This window comes from Lingula anatina, chromosome 4, assembly GCF_051362555.1.
Source record: "Lingula anatina isolate TDL-2025a chromosome 4, LinAna3.0, whole genome shotgun sequence".
Lineage (NCBI taxonomy): Eukaryota > Metazoa > Brachiopoda > Lingulata > Lingulida > Lingulidae > Lingula > Lingula anatina.
In genome coordinates this window covers 7,360,396-7,377,868 of record NC_141770.1, presented here as the reverse complement: position 1 = coordinate 7,377,868, position 17,473 = coordinate 7,360,396, and the positions used below count along the sequence as shown (strand labels likewise).

Sequence of the window (17,473 nt, the reverse complement as noted above, 5' to 3'; positions counted from 1 at the left end):
GCATACCCTGTGACACGTTTTTTAGAGTTTGGATGGGGATATCATTCCACGCAGTGATATTTGCCTGTTGCAGTTCATCACTATTTACCGGCCGATGACCATAGCTATTAATTCTGTGCGTTATTTTTGTCCCAAGTTTTTCAATTGGGTTCATATCTGGGAGTTTGCAGGCCAGGGCAGTTGCTGAACCCATTGGTTTTGAAGAAAAACAGTGATTCTGCGGCCTCGATGTGGGGTTGCCCAGTCGTCCTGGTACACAAAGTTGTTCCTGAAGATGACTCTTACCAATCGAGGCATTGTTTGCCGTAGTATGTCTCTGTAGGAATCCTGGATGAGGTTGCCTCCTAGAAAAACCAACTGGTTCTGGACACCGACATGAAATGCTCCCCAAACTGAGACGTTACCATCCCCTGCTTGCACCCTAGGCAGTACACAATCATCGTTTTATGCCCCTCGTACACGTCGGTGGACACGGATTCGACCATCAACCCTAAAAAATCCATATCTGGCCTCATCACTGAAAACGACGTGATTCCAATGTTTTGGCTGCAAACGCACGTGGTTCCCAGCCCATTGCAGACGTCGCTGTATATGACCTGCTTTTAACAGTGGTTTCCCTACTGGCCTTCGTGCAAAATAACCGGTTTTCAGTAATCTCTTGTTCACGAGGGACCTTGAAACGGGCGTTTGAATGACATTCTGCCTCTCTTTTCTGAGGACACTGGTTGTCTTTGTACGACCAGCACGGCGTCCTCTAAGGAGAAGGCGATCCTGTCTTTTTGGTGTGATACGCGGGCACCCTGGTCGAGGTATTGGAGAAGGTGCCCCTGTTGCAGCATTTCTTTGGAGGACTTTACAAACGGTTCCTGATAAATCTTGAATTACCTGGCAATGACTGTCCGTTTCTGGCCATTTTCTCTGAGAGCAAGAATCCCATAGTAAGCTGCGTTGCTTAGCTATCGAACCATATCTTCACTAAGGTACCTGTCAAGTTTCAGAGCGATCCCTTTGTTGCTTCTCTAAATACACTCCAAAATTTGACCAAACCCATGCGTTTTTATACAAGGGCAGAAATTGCCGAAAAGACCACCCCTCACATTTCTGACCACAGAACATGCAGCTGCATGCATCAATTGTTTCGAGAGTTGTGTGGTAATTAGGTAACACACCTGGCTACACATGGAGTGACACCTCAGTTTTGGATTTAAAGTAGTTAGAGAGAAATTAAATATTTTGTAGAAAATTTACTCGCCAAAAAATAATATTCCATATTAAGTGGTAACCCTGTATATGGTCTCTAGATAGCGCAGTCTATAAAAGTAAAGTAGGCCTACAAGTAGGCTTACTAGTAGATTTGCAGGATATTTGGGAAAAAAATTGACTTTAGAATATTTTCAAGTAGGCTACGTTTATTTTACTTTTAATGGTAATCACTCTAAATGCGAAGGTCCTTAAATGCTCTATTTGCTCAAATTGAGCGTTGTGTTAGTAGTGCTGAGATCCAGCAAAAGTTGAAGCAAAAAGAAAATATATAATAATATTAAACAATAAAAAATAATTTAAAATGACCTTTTTGCAATAATTTATTCTTTATCAATAATCAATGATATCATATCTAAACAAAAAATCAAAAGATATAATAACTTGGACGCAGAGTAAAACTGTGGCGCTTCATCTGCCGAATGTACCGAGATGTGACCCAGTATTCACTGCGGGTTTTCTTTGACCTACTTAGTCGGGCTTAGGCGGAGCCACGCTCGGCTGTCACCTTGATTGGATAGTAAACGATTGTCGTAAAATCGCTAAATGATATTAAAACCGGGTGCATAAACTTGAAAACCACCTACAACAACCATGGACTACCACATTAATCCAATACAATGCAAACATAAACTATAACAAGTGGTTAAAGCCTTCAAACCGAATGTCGTAAAGTCCCCATATACCTCCATAGAGACAATAAAATAGAATGAGCTTGTGAAACAAGAAAAATCCAGTTCCAACATAATAATCGAAATAAAATACTGCCGGGCATCGGAGCGGCCTAAAACTTGGCACGCTTACCGCTAATACTGCAGGCTACATCATTCCGTCGCTCGTTTGTAAATTCCGTGCATGGCATACGCACAATCAAACCGTAAAAAACAAATTCTCGGGGTGTCGTTGGCTAGGTCCACGCAACAATCCAATTCAGGAAATGACGTAACCGCAGAGGTCGCATTGTCCAATGGCATGGCTTCTTTTTCGTAATGGTAGGTTAGAGTGGACCTAGCCAACGACACCCCGAGAATTTGTTTTTTACGGTTTGATTGTGCGTATGCCATGCACGGAATTTACAAACGAGCGACGGAATGATGTAGCCTGCAGTATTAGCGGTAAGCGTGCCAAGTTTTAGGCCGCTCCGATGCCCGGCAGTATTTTATTTCGATTATTATGTTGGAACTGGATTTTTCTTGTTTCACAAGCTCATTCTATTTTATTGTCTCTATGGAGGTATATGGGGACTTTACGACATTCGGTTTGAAGGCTTTAACCACTTGTTATAGTTTATGTTTGCATTGTATTGGATTAATGTGGTAGTCCAAGGTTGTTGTAGGTGGTTTTCAAGTTTATGCACCCGGTTTTAATATCATTTAGCGATTTTACGACAATCGTTTACTATCCAATCAAGGTGACAGCCGAGCGTGGGCGGAGCGGGAAAATTTTACACGTTAATGAAATAACGTTATTCCAAGGACAAGATATATCTATGAGTTACCATTAAAGTTTTATCTAAAGCAGTAGGACATTCCACGATTCCAGCATCCCTTTAAATGTATGCAAACACATTCTTGATGACAAAAGGGTGAGTACTTTGTTGCAGTGATCTGGTACCGGAAGTCTTAGCCTTAGGATTGAAAGCGACATGCAGTTGGGCGGGGTTTTTGAGAGAGAGAGAGAGAGAGAAGGACCTGCAGATACAAGAGGTAGAGAATAGACGTAGGGATCCGGTGATCCCAGTGTTATAAGTGTTATTCAGTAGCTCCGAGTTCGATCCTTGAAACATCTGAGGTAAAACATAAAAAAGTACTAGCAGAGTTATATATATAATCAAGAAGCAATGAGAAGATCCGAGTGCTAACTGGTCCTGTAACATTATCTTCTTGTTTTTGGTAAATGTCATCAAAGTTCACAAGCTTCCATTAGTGGCATTCTTTGAATGACCCTTGGTCACCTACAGATTACACTTGATGACAGTTCTCAGCCATTGTTAAAGTAAACAGGTGTTCCTCATACTTTTTAATGTACATGTATATACAAGCCTAGCACTTCATAATAAACTTTCGTAGAAGTCAGACGCATTGTTGTTGTCTCTCTCCTGAATAGAGTCCAGCACGTTGGACTCAGTAAAGAGCCATCTTATTACATGGTGTCAGAAGTGGTTGCCAGACAGGCAACAGTGACGATCCGTGGCAGTTTTAACATTGTGTTAACTGTTAGCATGGAACTCACTGGTATCCCAACACCTTCCATGGACTGGAGTGCGTCTAATCTTCCTGAACAGTGGAAAAATTTCCATAGTCTTGTGGAACTTATTTTTAATGGGCCACTAAAGGAAAAGGAAGAAAAAGTGAAGGTGACTTATCTCTTGTTATGGATAGGAGACAAGGGGAGAGAAATAAAGTCAACTTGGACAAATCTGGACGAACCAGACAAGCTGCAGTCATATTATGACCGTTTTAAAGCCCATGTGCAGCCGAAACTGAATCCCATCTTCGCGCGGTTCAAGTTTAACAATGAAACTCAAGGTGCATCTACCGTTGAACAATTTATTACTCATTTGCGGACACTTGCTGTCGACTGTGCATACACAAATGCAGAAGAGATGATCCGAGACAGGATCGTATTTGGTACCTCATCAGAGAAAGTGAGGGAAAAACTCATAAATGAAGGTGACAAGCTGACACTCGACAAAGCCGTGCAGATAGCCCAGTCGTACGAGTATTCAATGGAACAACTCAAGACAATGGGAAAAGAGGTCAGCAGCATTAAGAAACAACCTCCACGTACAGGCAACTGGAGACATGTGAACAGACAGAAGAAACAGCAGAAACAGGACAGACATGAGTGTGACAATTGTGGCTACGAGCATGCCAAGACTGATAGATGTCCAGCTAAGGGTAAACAGTGTAATAACTGTAAGAAATTCAATCACTTTGCTAAAAAATGTCGCAAAAGTATTGCTAAAAAACATATTAACGAGTTGCAAGCTTTGCCAGATCAGCCCGATTCTGATTCTGATTCAGATTCACAATTTATTGTAGATAGTATTGACACGTCAGAGGGTTTAGATCAAGCATTTTGCCATGTAGAAATTGGTCCAGCAAAGATCAATGTTAAGTTTAAGATTGACACAGGTTCTCAAGTGAATATTTTACCCAAGCATGTGTTTGACTCAATTGGTCATGTAGACGACCTGAAACCTCCTAGTCAGAAGCTTACTGCTTATAATGGTCACTCACTAAAAAACTTAGGGTCTGCAAATTTCACTTGTCAGTATAAGAAAAAGTCCATTGGCCTTCTGTTTCACGTCGTTGATACAGAATCTTCACCGATACTTGGTTTGAAAGCATGTATGGACTTGTGCCTGATTAAGTTAGTGTATGCTTGCGATGTAGATGCTGATTTGAAGCGAGAGCTGGTCGGAAAAAGAGATTCTAGTAAACCCAGCCAAAATCTGAACAAATCCGAGTTTGGTAAAGACCAAATATTGCATGAATACAAAGACGTATTCGAGGGTATAGGATTGTTCCCAGGTGAATGTGTACTTCACACTGATCCCAACGTAATTCCTGTTGTTCACCCCCCTCGCAAAGTGCCGCATGCACTTCATGAAAAGCTCAAAAATGAACTTGAGCGTATGGAGAAGCTTGACGTGATTTGTAAAGTCACAGAGCCCACAGAATGGGTAAATTCTCTAGTGATTGTTGAGAAGCCTGAATCAAGCTCAGGTAAGGTACGTGTGTGCCTGGATCCCAAAGACCTAAATAGAGCTATTTTGAGACCCCATTACCCCCCTAGAACGTTAGAAGAAGTATTACCCCAGTTAGCAGGTGCTCAATACTTCAGTAAGTTGGATGCCAGGTCAGGGTATTGGACAATTAAACTATCCAAAGAATCCTCATACCTTACGACGTTTAATACGCCATTTGGTAGATACAGATATCTGCGACTGCCTTTTGGTTTGAGATCGTCGCAGGATGAGTTTCAGAGAAGGGTAGACGAAAATTTTGAGGGTCTTGACGGTGTAATAGCCTTAGTAGATGACATCATAGTGTTTGGAAAAAACAGAGAACAGCATGACCGAAATCTGCGTAATGTTTTACAAAGGTCACGTGAGTGTGGGATCAAACTCAACAGAGAAAAAATGGAAATCGGCGTGACTAAAGTAAAATATTTTGGTCACATTATCACATCAAAAGGCTTAGAGCCTGACCCGGAAAAGGTCAAAGCAATTAGGGAGATGAAAGCCCCGACTAATAAGAAAGAGTTAGAGACTTTTCTGGGTATGGTGACATACCTAGCTAAATTTGCTCCCAACCTTTCAGAGATTACCAGCCCCCTTCGCAAGTTACTTGCAAAAGACATGATTTTTCATTGGATCGATGAGCATGAGAAAGCTCTCAATGAAGTAAAAGAGGTAATCACAGCGGCCCCAAGTCCTACGTTAACGTATTTTGACCCCAGCCAGGTCACTACCCTACAGACTGATGCCTCTAAGTATGGTTTAGGTGCTGCACTGTTGCAGGATGGAAAACCCATAGCTTATGCATCCAAAGCTCTCAATACATCAGAAATCAACTATGCCCAAATAGAAAAAGAAATGTTTGGGATAGTTTTTGGGTGTAAGAGATTTCACCAATACGTTTATGGCCGTAAAGTAGTAGTGGAGACAGACCACAAACCTTTAATTCCTATATTCAAGAAGCCCTTGAATACAGCCCCTCCACGCTTGCAGAGAATGCTGTTACAATTACAGCGATACGATCTGGAGGTAATTTACAAACCAGGTACACAGATACCACTTGCAGACACATTGTCTCGCAATTTTGTAAAAGACACCTACCCAGAGCTCGCTAAAGGAATGGATGCACACGTACATGCAGTGCTCTCAAAAATTCCTATTAGTGATAGAAAGTTAGACGAAATTCGTCAAGAAACTGAACAAACTGAACAGTTTCAGACTTTGCGCAAAACCGTTTTAAATGGTTGGCCTGTTAAAAGGAGTGATTGCCCCTCTGAGATTATAGAATTTTGGAATCACAGAGACGAATTGTCTTACATTGATGGCCTACTGCTCAAAGGTCAAAAGGTTATCGTACCCCAGAAACTAAGGGTGAAAATGCTGCATTCTATACACACAGGTCACAAAGGAATAGAGAAATGCCAAAAACGAGCCAGATCAGCAATTTTTTGGCCAGGCATGTCAGGTGACATTAATGATTTTGTTTCCAAGTGCCCCATTTGTCTCATGCAGAGAAATAACAACCCTAAACAACCTTTGCAGCCACACCCCATCCCTGATTACCCCTGGCAAACAGTTGCCACTGATTTGTTTACATGGGATGGAAAGGATTTTATAGTTGTAGTTGATTATTACAGTCGATACTTTGAGGTAGCTCAACTTACCTCTACTCAAAGTTATCAGGTAATCAGCAAATTAAAGGTTATATTTGCTAGATTTGGAATCCCAGAAACTGTCTTTTCAGACAATGGTCCTCAGTACGCCTCTCAGGAGTTCACTGATTTCTCCAAGCAATATGATTTCAAACATGTGACCTCCAGCCCCAATTACCCTCAGTCCAACGGACTAGCTGAGAAATATGTCCAAATTGTAAAGAAACTGTTTGAAAAGTCAAAGTCTGATAAATCCGACCCTAATTTGGCCTTATTGGAATACAGGGTGTCCCCCCTTGACATCGGATACTCCCCAGCGCAGTTATTACAAGGACGGCAGTTGCGTTCTGTTTTACCTGCCACCAATCAACAGTTGTGTCCCCAGTTCATTGATCCTGGAAAGGTCAAACATAAGATAGATTCAAGTCGTCAAAAGCAGAAGAAATTTTATGACCATGGTTCCCGACCCCTTCCCCCTATAACTGTAGGTGAGTCAGTCAGATTTCAGCGAAATGACAAGTTATGGAAACCTGCCAATGTCATTGATAAGGTGAATGAAAATTCATTTGTTTTACAAGCTCCTAATGGTGGTATATATCGACGTAACAGGCGTCATATTCTCAAAACAAAAGAGCCCAATGTTCCTCATGACACTGACCCACAAGTGCCTATTTGCACTGAGAATCTGGTTAATAAATCCAGTGATCTTAAAATTCTAGCAGATCACCCAAAGCCTGCTGTAAATGCCCCAGTTAAGTCCCCAGTTAAAGTCAAATCAACCCCTCAGAAAGATGAATGTCATTCGCCCCAGCCCTATGTAACACGAGCTGGCAGAGTTTGCAAACAAAAAATTATAGAATCTATGTAATTTTTGCAAAGTGATATAAAAGACTTTAGAGGAAATTACCCTTGGACAAAAGGATATGAACTTAACTTTATCAAGAATTTTTTCAATGACAGTATATGTTCACTATTGGATACACATATCTGACAGGCAGGACTAACAAGCACATATTGCCAGTGCAGGGATATTTCACCAAGACTATGACTGTTAACACCCAGGACATTTGATTGAAGAAAGGGAGATGTAACATTATCTTCTTGTTTTTGGTAAATGTCATCAAAGTTCACAAGCTTCCATTAGTGGCATTCTTTGAATGACCCTTGGTCACCTACAGATTACACTTGATGACAGTTCTCAGCCATTGTTAAAGTAAACAGGTGTTCCTCATACTTTTTAATGTACATGTATATACAAGCCTAGCACTTCATAATAAACTTTCGTAGAAGTCAGACGCATTGTTGTTGTCTCTCTCCTGAATAGAGTCCAGCACGTTGGACTCAGTAAAGAGCCATCTTATTACAGTCCACGGCCTTAATATGGCAGACCTACATGAAAGGAAGACTGCTTAATCCTGTAATGGTCACTCCACCTCTCACACGCCTCCACTGGCGTCATTCAGGCATGGGCACATCAATCAAATCTTGACTCCATTCGACCATACAGTCGTGTGGGGATCGAGGCATGTGACTGTTGATCTCGGTCCCAGTTTTGTATGGACCAGACTGTGTGTATGTGGAACAACGCAATATTCACATGTTCAATGAACACTGAACTTAATTCAACACCTAACCACAGTGATTGCGAAAGAGATTGAACACTTACCAGACATGTGGGCTGGAGCAAATTAAATTTTGTCAGCCCACACCTTTTTTTACCGGCCCACAACAAAATAATTAAGCTGTTTATTTTCACTTCATTTTTGATGAATATTATTGTCTGGCATTTTAAATCGCTGCTTTTTTATTTTCAGGCCAGATGTAATAGGATATTTAAAGGTTTAAGTTTAAATGTCTTTCATTTTGGTTGCTTTCTGGCATTTAAATTTTATCCTTTTTATATCTGGGTTGCTTATCTTAATTTCTAATCTTTTAACACAAGATCATGTATCCTTTGTAAATTTTATTCCAATTTTTGACTAAAATTAAAATATAAGTCATAGTGAAGTGGAGCTTCCAACTTATCTAACTTTTTTTAGATTTTCACTCTTGGAAAAATGCTTGTCTGTTTGTTAGCAGGGATTGTCCTGGGTCAAAATCTGGTCAGGCCATTTTGGACCACTTGGCCATTTTTTTAAAATGTGTGCCGTGAATTATTTAAAGAAAATTCATTGTATTTCAATATTTTTTATATGATTAAATTCAATAGAAAAAAGGCTTGATGCTACTACTCTGAAGTCCTAAATAATTGTAGTGTGTGGAAAAGGTAGACAAATTCCATTTTTATTGTAAAATAAAGCTATTGCTCTCATAGCAGGCCCGTAGCCAGCAATTTTAAAAGGGGGAGGGTCTTTTTCCATAAAAACGCCATGTACCTAGATCAAATTTTACCAAGAGTGGACCTTTTGTCAGCATAAAGGGGCCCGCACACGGTGAGCATTTGGCGCGCGCCACTTGCGCTGCGCCGTTTTCTCATCGTGTGCTGGGGTATTTTAATGAGATTTTTGCCTCACGCGCGGCTGAGCAAAATTTCTCACGTGTTTGATTTTTTTGGTCTCTTGAGGCAAATGTCTCAGCGTGTGCGGGGTGCAAGCGCCGATTGCTCACGCCATGCTAACAATGCGCATGTGCCAGTAGCCGGAAACAAACAAAAATGGCAGCCCCCAGCGAAGTCAACAAAAATGTACACAGTTATAGTTAGTCTGATTGATTAACGTGGTCACCATTATCCATTACTATCAGAAAAAACAACAATATGTAATGTTTCCTTAAACACATGATCCCACAGTTCACAGTGCGTCCGCTAGGGGCAGGCCGGGAGGCACCTCTGCTTAGCAAAGAGCGCAGCGTTTGCGGGGAGTTGAGGAGCCCGAGCATCTTGCTCGGCGCAAGTGGCGCGCGCCAATTGCTTACCGTGTGCGGGGTGCTTAAGAGGCGGTTCTTTCGAAACCCCTGAACCATCCCTGGGTACGGGCCAGAGTCTGAAAAGAATCTTTATTCAATATCTAAGCTAGTTCGTTTAGATGAATATAATGGACAGTTTTGCACCCTGACTGTGCCATTGCGGATTTTCCGCATTGAAAATGATGTTGTCCCTCATTTTGACATATAGCATCGCTAAAGGTGCAATATTACTTAAATATCCGTTAAAATTAGTTAAGAGCACCCATCTAAAAAACAAATGAATATTTCTCCTTTTCACTTATCGTTTACTCAACATGCAGTCCGACGGAAGCCATACTTGTTTACCCAGCACGTGTAGTTAGGTGTTCTCAGAGGTCCGCGCATGGCCTGTCGTAAGCAGTTTGAGCGACCTGTTTTCAGAGTCTTGAGCAGTACGATTTTCATTGACCTGTAGTTGTTTCAGTTTAGATACATTTTTTGTGAAACGGGTCACATGTCAGCCCTCACACCATCGCTACGCACACTTCGAGCGACATTAAATGTACATAAACCTTTATTACAAAAAATAGTATTTGCTATTTGTACGCACCAGTATGGCGCAAGTTAAAGTTTTACTTGCGCACAGTGCGTACTTAGAGCTCTACGATAAGTTCAAATATGAGGCGAGGTGTCTGTTAAAGAAACCGACTTTAGTACGTCGGACATGTGGGCCGATGAGTTAAAAGGGTTTTCCAGCCCACAGAATTTTTGCCGGCATATGGCCGTGGTCCGACGGCTTTCGCAATCACTGTAACCATTACTACTAATGCATCATGGGAACGGAACACAATGTCAGAGGTCACGGTCTCAACTAACACAATCATCAACAGTGACCATTTAAGGGACCATTCCCAGACTAAGGCTTCGTTCACATGCAATGTCTATTTTCTAATTTCTATTTTCTATTTGCGCTATCTTATGATCACGGTCTGTGCCCTGAATATCCCGCCGCGTAATTACTGGCAGCGCGAGCCAGTTACTTATAGTAACTTATAGTAACTGGCTCGCGCTGCCAGTAATTACGCCGCGGGATATTCAGGCCACAGACCGTGATCATAAGACATACCGCAAATAGAAAATAGAATTTAGAAAATAGACATTGCATGTGAACGAAGCCTAAATGTTAATCAACTTATTTCTGAGGGATTTCTTGCTGAATTGCTTTAGCTTAGCAGCTTAGATGTCTGGCGTGCCTACTGATAATTAATTACTCTTTAGCAGCTTCAGTAGGTGTGACAGACATCTAAGCTGCTCAAGTTGATTGCAATTTAGCAAGAATCCCCTCAGAAATACATTGATCAACAGTTACAGGTAATTTCTGACAGGCTTCCGAATTATCTTTATTGATCCATCCTCCATTTTAGACCGTCAGGCGTCTTCCAATAGAAAAGATTAGTTACTCGCCAATGTAAACTTAAAAATCTGACCTTCTTCCGGAAGATCCCGGAGGACGGCCTAAATCCGCCCCTGAGTTAGTATAGGAATGGTCCCTAATATTCTTCTGGCTCTTGTGGACTGTCAATATTCTTTTTATTAAGATAATTTATGTCACTTCATTAATATTATCTTTTGTCTCTTTTTCCAGCTCCAGTCTCCATAGAGCATGGTGACTTCTAGGTGAACTGACTTTACCTGGCTGGACATGGGGGGGTCCGGGGATGTATTATTAATATGAAATAGACAGGAAATAACAGCTGCAGGAATATCCCTTCATCTCATGCAACTGCGCAAGACACAGCAAGTTTCAGGATGAATGGGTTGTGAAGAGCCAGAGACAGGACAGCCATGGTAAACAGGGAACTGGACTTCTTGCAGGTAGTACACAAAATGAACAGCTGGTTTTGTCTTTGAAGTAACAGTGGGTATAATTGGTCTTCTTTCTTACCTCTGTAGAGACACAAGGCCAGTTATCCCAAGTTTTGGATTTGAATATTTTTTAATATGACTTAAAAAGCACGGGTTTAATAATTACCACACTTCTTTATTAAAAAAAAACTTATAATTGTAATGCGTATTGAAGTTGTTTAAGGGCATTTTTTATCCACGTCTCTCATTTGTTACCAATGCATTTTTTTTATTTAAACCATTAATTATAAATGCACAAAATATCTAAAAGATGAATACTTCCATTAAATATTGTTCATGTGCACTTAACTCTTCATATAAAGTGGCTGAAGAACATGTTAGAATTTCCTTGGTGACTCCTCTCAAATGTCAGAAAATGTCTTTCAATTAGTCACTGTCAATTGATATAATTATCCCAGATTTTTGCAATTGTTAGGCATTTTGTGTTCAAATGTCACAAAAATTTCAACAGATTTGGCAGAGATCTGTTTATTTTACTGTGTTCAATCTGAGAATTTGCTGGTCTCTTTTGTCACAATTGTGTCCAGTAGCCTCCAAAAGGAAAGGTCAGTTTAACTTATCACAGTTCAATCACCACAACACTGATGTCTACCATATAAGGTTGTCACTTGGCAGTGTATCATAGTTTTAATATTTTTCTCAACTGGCTCTGGTGGAATGTCAGGTTTTTGTCTTTTCTTTGTGTTAAGATAATCTGTGTTCCTTCACTTATACATTGTCATGTCTCTTTTTCCAGCTCCAGTCTCCATACAGCATGGTGTCTTCTAGGTGAACTGACTTTACCTGGCTGAACATGGGGGACATGTATTTTATAAGAAGCAGACATTAAAAGACAGCAACAGGAACATCGTCATCTCACCCAGTTGTGCAAGACACGGGATGCGGCAAGTTTTAGGATGAATGAACAGCCAGAGACAGAACAGCCATTGAAAACAGGTGACTGGACCTCTTGCTGATAGCAGACAAATGTTTGTGGTTGTTTTTTATACAAATAAGGATAGGTAATTTGTTTCCCCTCTTTCCTTGTAAAGACACAAACACCAATTGTAACATTTTTTGGGGGAGGGGGGGAGGTGTGAAATGATTATTTCAATGTGGAAAGCATGGATAATCATGAATAAAATTAATGTTTCACTGATTTAATTGTAACGTAAATGTTATTTTTATAGTCATTAATTGTTTTATTAATCACACCTGTCATTTGTTAAAAATTTGAACCAATTCGTCTTGTACACACAAAACACATAAAATGAACACTTATATTTTAATTTGATCATCATTACATGTGAGCAGTATCAAGATATAAATATCAAGTATGATGATGCAAAAATGAATTTATGCATTTTACAAAAGCATCCTATGTATGAATAAAGTATCATTAGATGGTTCCTAATAATAGTTTGCACTATATTACAGAGATGATTCAATTGCATTGCAAACAGTTACACTCATTTCATTTATGTTTTTAGAAAATACATTTCTGGAATTGTGTAAAGAGCTGCTGGCAGACCAAGAGGTCAGTTTTATACTGAGTGAGAGATTGTGCTGCCAGAACCACCCAGAACAAGACTTCCAAACACGACAGATCCTGTGAAGCCAGTTATATGGAACAATACAATTACACAACAAATGTGGGTTCCAGGTAACACAAAGAATCAATTTCTCCCATATGCATGGAAACTATAGAGGCAGGGTATATAAAGCAAGGAGATTGTTTTGGACAAATCTCTATCACTGAAGATGAATAGACACATTGGAAATGTTTAAAAGTGAGTTGATATTTCAGCTCAGTTGTGATGTGTTATAATAATTTTCCCCATATGCATGGAAACTGTTACAGTACTAGTAGAGGTAGCATATACAGTGAGATTGTGGTAGACAATAAGCCATCACTGAAGAGAAAAGAGCACCAGTGAAAATGTTTAAATGTGAATTTATATTTCAGGTCAGATATGATGTGTTATAGATGATCACTGTTATTGCGAGTTCATTAAGGTATAATTGCAAATTTTATCACATATTTATTATATACAGACACTCAGTCTGTCTATATTCTGATCACTGTGTCTGTCCAGTGTCATTGCCATAGTCAGCACTTTGTGACACATCTGTTGTTTACCCTATAACTGATGATAAACTGTATTTTTGTTTTCTAATTCTAATTCCATGATATTGTTTTATTTTTAGCAGTTTGGTTTGATGTCATAGTATTCCTGAGTATATAAAATTGAAGTAGCAATGTAGTTATTTTTGTGTATTTTTATCTATGTTTCTGATTCTGATATTTATTTTAATTACTAAATATTGTCATTTTGTGAATTTATGAAATTATTATAAGTTCATTGTTAAATGATTTGTCAGATGACGGCAATTCGAAGGTTCATTGGTGTGATAGTTTGATGATGCCAAGATCCAATGGTTCAAAAGGTTCAATAGTCAGAAGGTTCATTGGTGTGATAGTTTGATGATGCCAAGATCCAATGGTTCAAAAGGTTCAATAGTCAGAAGGTTCATTGGTCTGATAGTTTGATGATGCCAAGATCCAATGGTTCAAAAGGTTCAATAGTCAGAAGGTTCATTGGTCTGATAGTTTGATGATGCCAAGATCCAATGGTTCAAAAGGTTCAATAGTCAGAAGGTTCATTGATCTGATAGTTTGATGATGCTAATGTCCAGCTGTTCCAAAGGTTTGCTAGTCAGAAGGTTCACTTGTCTGAGGTTTCATGGTTCATAGGTTGCAAAGTCCCAAAGTATGAATTGTGTATGGTGTAATATAGCAATGACGGGATCTGCTGACGGCGTTAATGTTTTTAATGACTGGTCGTTACTCCATAATGCCCATGATTTGAACAGGTGTTACTTTATCTGTAATTTCCATTGTTTCTTGAACACAAATATTTGGTTTTATGGTCTCGTTGCCTGTTGCTAAGATAAGGACTGATTTCAACACACATAAGCTATATTTTAAAAGGTAAAAACAGTAATTCCTTTCATTGAAGTATTTTAATTGTCTGAATTACATGACATACTCCATAACACACAGTATGCTGCCACATGTATACAGGAACTGTACTTTGAATTACATGACATACTTCATAACACACAGTATGCTGTCACATGTATACAGGAACTGTACTTTGAATTACATGACATACTTCATAACACAGTGTGCTGTCACATGTATACAGGAACTGTACTTTGAATTACATGACATACTTCATAACACACAGTGTGTTGTCACATGTATACAGGAACTGTACTTTGAATCTTGCAAGTGCATGACGTTGAGCTAGATTTGTAATGCAAAATGAATATTATTATTTGTCCTTAGCTGTAAAAAAAGTGACTTCTATGTCATCACCATAAATACAAATTGGTCTATATAAATATTCTGTGATTTTTTTATGTATAACTACCTAATATCATGCAAGGTGGTACAGTAGAAATAATAATTATGTTTCCGTTGTACGACGTTTTAAAAGCGTCAGAATGTTTTAATCCCTATCCTGTGAATAGAAGGGGGCGGACAAACAATGGAAAGCCGTCTAATCCCTTCAAAATTCGAACGCAAAAACACAATAGTTTAGGCGTAATAACACACAATACCTTAGGCGAGTGAACCCCATGACGCCTGTTTCTGTGGTCCAGCGCGAGCGCGACAATCAGCTGTGACTAGGTGTAATTAACAGCAGGATACGTCAGCCAAAAGGTGCCCATTGTTTGTTGCGGCGATAGGATTATAGCTTTAAGATGCTAGAACCCATGCTAACGCGTGCCACTCCCGTGGCCACCTATCCTTATGTTCACTAGCTTGGCACGCGCAGCTGATCATGTTTTAAGTGTTGCAAGATAACTGCTAGTTTAATTTAGTATCAATTATTTAATTCAATATGAAGTGTTCTGTGGTCAAAAATTGAATTTGATAAACATGCATCAGCATCGTACATCAGCATGATCAACAAATCACCCCGTCTCAAAAAGTTTAAAGATGCTCCGTACACAAATTTTCATCATCGCGACCTGTGTAAAAATAGATTACTGTTTAGAAATAACAAAGAAAGAAACATTATTAAAACAATTTATTCACATTACAAGCTGACGTGTTGCCTCAATTACTACATTAAGTTACATTTTATATAAAATAATAGAGCGAATCCGTAAAAGGATAATAATAGAAAATCTTAATAAATAAATAAATAAATAAATAAACAGGCCCGCAGCCAGAGGGAGTTCAAGAGGTTCGAAAGAACCCACTTTTGCTGAAAAAAGGTCTACTCTGGGTAAAATTTGACATAAGTGCATGGGGATTTTTCGGTAAAAGGTCCACTTTTTCAGAAAAAGACCCCCCCCCCTTGAAATTGCTGGCTACGGGCTTGATAAATAAATAAATAGATTATTTAAAGAATTAAGTAAATAATTAGATGACATTAAGAATCAAATAAAAAAGATAAAAATTAGATGGTATTAATCATTTAAAAAAAGGTAAATTATTTCAAATAATTTAATAAATATATTATGATTTAATAATTAAATGAATAAATCGCTGTGAAGAAATAATCATTGTCGCAACTAACGCGGTGAGTGTCTAACCATTATCAAAGGCCACAGATAGATTTTCACTAGTTACCAGTAACAGGGGCGGATTTAGGCCGTCTTCTGGGTCTTCTGGAAGACGGTCAGATTTTTAAGTTTATACTGACGGGTATCTAATTTTTTAAGTCGGAAGACGGTCAAAAATAGGGGATGGATCAACAAAGATAATTTGGAAGACTGTCAAAAAATGTATATGGATCCGCTCCTGCAGTATAGACAGATGTGTATCTGGTTATTTGATGGGACCTTTTGGCACGCGCGTTAGGGGAACGAGCACATTAACTAACTTATTTTAAGATTAAAGTGAGTGTCCTATCATTTGAAAGCCAACAAAATATTTCATTCCACATTAGAGAAATTAGCCTCATAATTACATTTGTAATTTTGTAACTGGGTTTATGTAACTCTGCGCTGTTCAGTAACAGTTATAAAGGAAAGTTAGATTTTGCTTGTATGAAACACACTTTTTATTTTGATAAAAATCGACTGCGCATGCAGCATATTGATATAAGGCTTTCGATGATGATTGTGCATGAAACGTCAAGTCATTTTTCCTTTTCATAATAGTGCTGGGCACCCAGGTGTTGAATCTTTTACTCGACGTGCATCTCCTAATATTGTATAGGCATGATTTCAGGTTGTTCGGCAGCGATGACGATTGCGTTCAAAATGGGTTGTTTGCAGCATAACGCCCTTATGCTTTGAGATATATGTGAATAAACCTAGCTTACTAAATAACTATTACCAAAGTGAAGCATGGCTTTAGGTTTAACAGTCCAAGATTTATTCAATATGGGCAGTTAACTTGGACCAGTCTTGTTTCATTAACTTTGCGAATGGAAGTCTCCGTCGTCAACGTAAATTCCCAATATGATTTTACATCACTTATCTGCTTTAACAATCTTATTGTTTAGGTTTTGTTTAAGGTTGTATGAGAAAAGATAATGATCGCGTTTAACAATAGATTGAGGGCTACAGTAAGTCCCTCCTCTTTGGGCGATGTCGAAGACTGTTAATTCAATGTACTTTCATAAACATGTAGTGTGACCACACTGTCAGCCATCCCCCTTGTTGCACGTTGCAAGCGATTTGTCTCATAACTATGACAAGGCGTTCTTTTTTCTCGTTATTGTTTTAAAACGGACCACTTTGTCAAGGCTAATTGCTTAGCTCTTTGCGCGTCATATGTACTTAGCTCTTTGCGCGTCATATGTAAACGCTAAGATATGAATGTTATACCGGGTAGTTGATTGTTTTGCCCGGGCGCCGCACTTATACTTTCTTACTAGAGCGATCTAGAACAATTAAGTCGCTAGTTTTCCCTGTTTGTAACTGTAGCAAAATATGTTCGACATGCCGTTTCTGCACGACAGCCGGAGACACAGTAATTGTTTAATGATGGTTTAAGCTTGTT

At 39.2% G+C, this 17,473-nt stretch overlaps 1 long non-coding RNA gene across 4 annotated transcripts; it reads left to right on the top strand.

Annotated features, from left to right (window-relative positions):
* Window positions 1–2,668: 2,668 nt before the first annotated feature.
* Window positions 2,669–15,646, top strand: LOC147762198 (uncharacterized). Of its 4 annotated transcripts, none has more exons than XR_015333842.1 (4): window positions 2,669–2,845; window positions 11,186–11,415; window positions 12,203–12,402; window positions 12,936–13,815. It is a non-coding gene; the product is annotated as an uncharacterized LOC147762198 (long non-coding RNA). The 4 variants fall into 4 exon arrangements; XR_015333843.1 differs by having other exon boundaries at window positions 2,670–2,845; window positions 12,203–12,467; window positions 12,936–13,156; XR_015333844.1 differs by lacking the exon at window positions 2,669–2,845 and adding an exon at window positions 2,849–2,966 and having other exon boundaries at window positions 12,203–12,467; window positions 12,936–15,646.
* The last annotated feature ends 1,827 nt before the right edge of the window (window positions 15,647–17,473 follow it).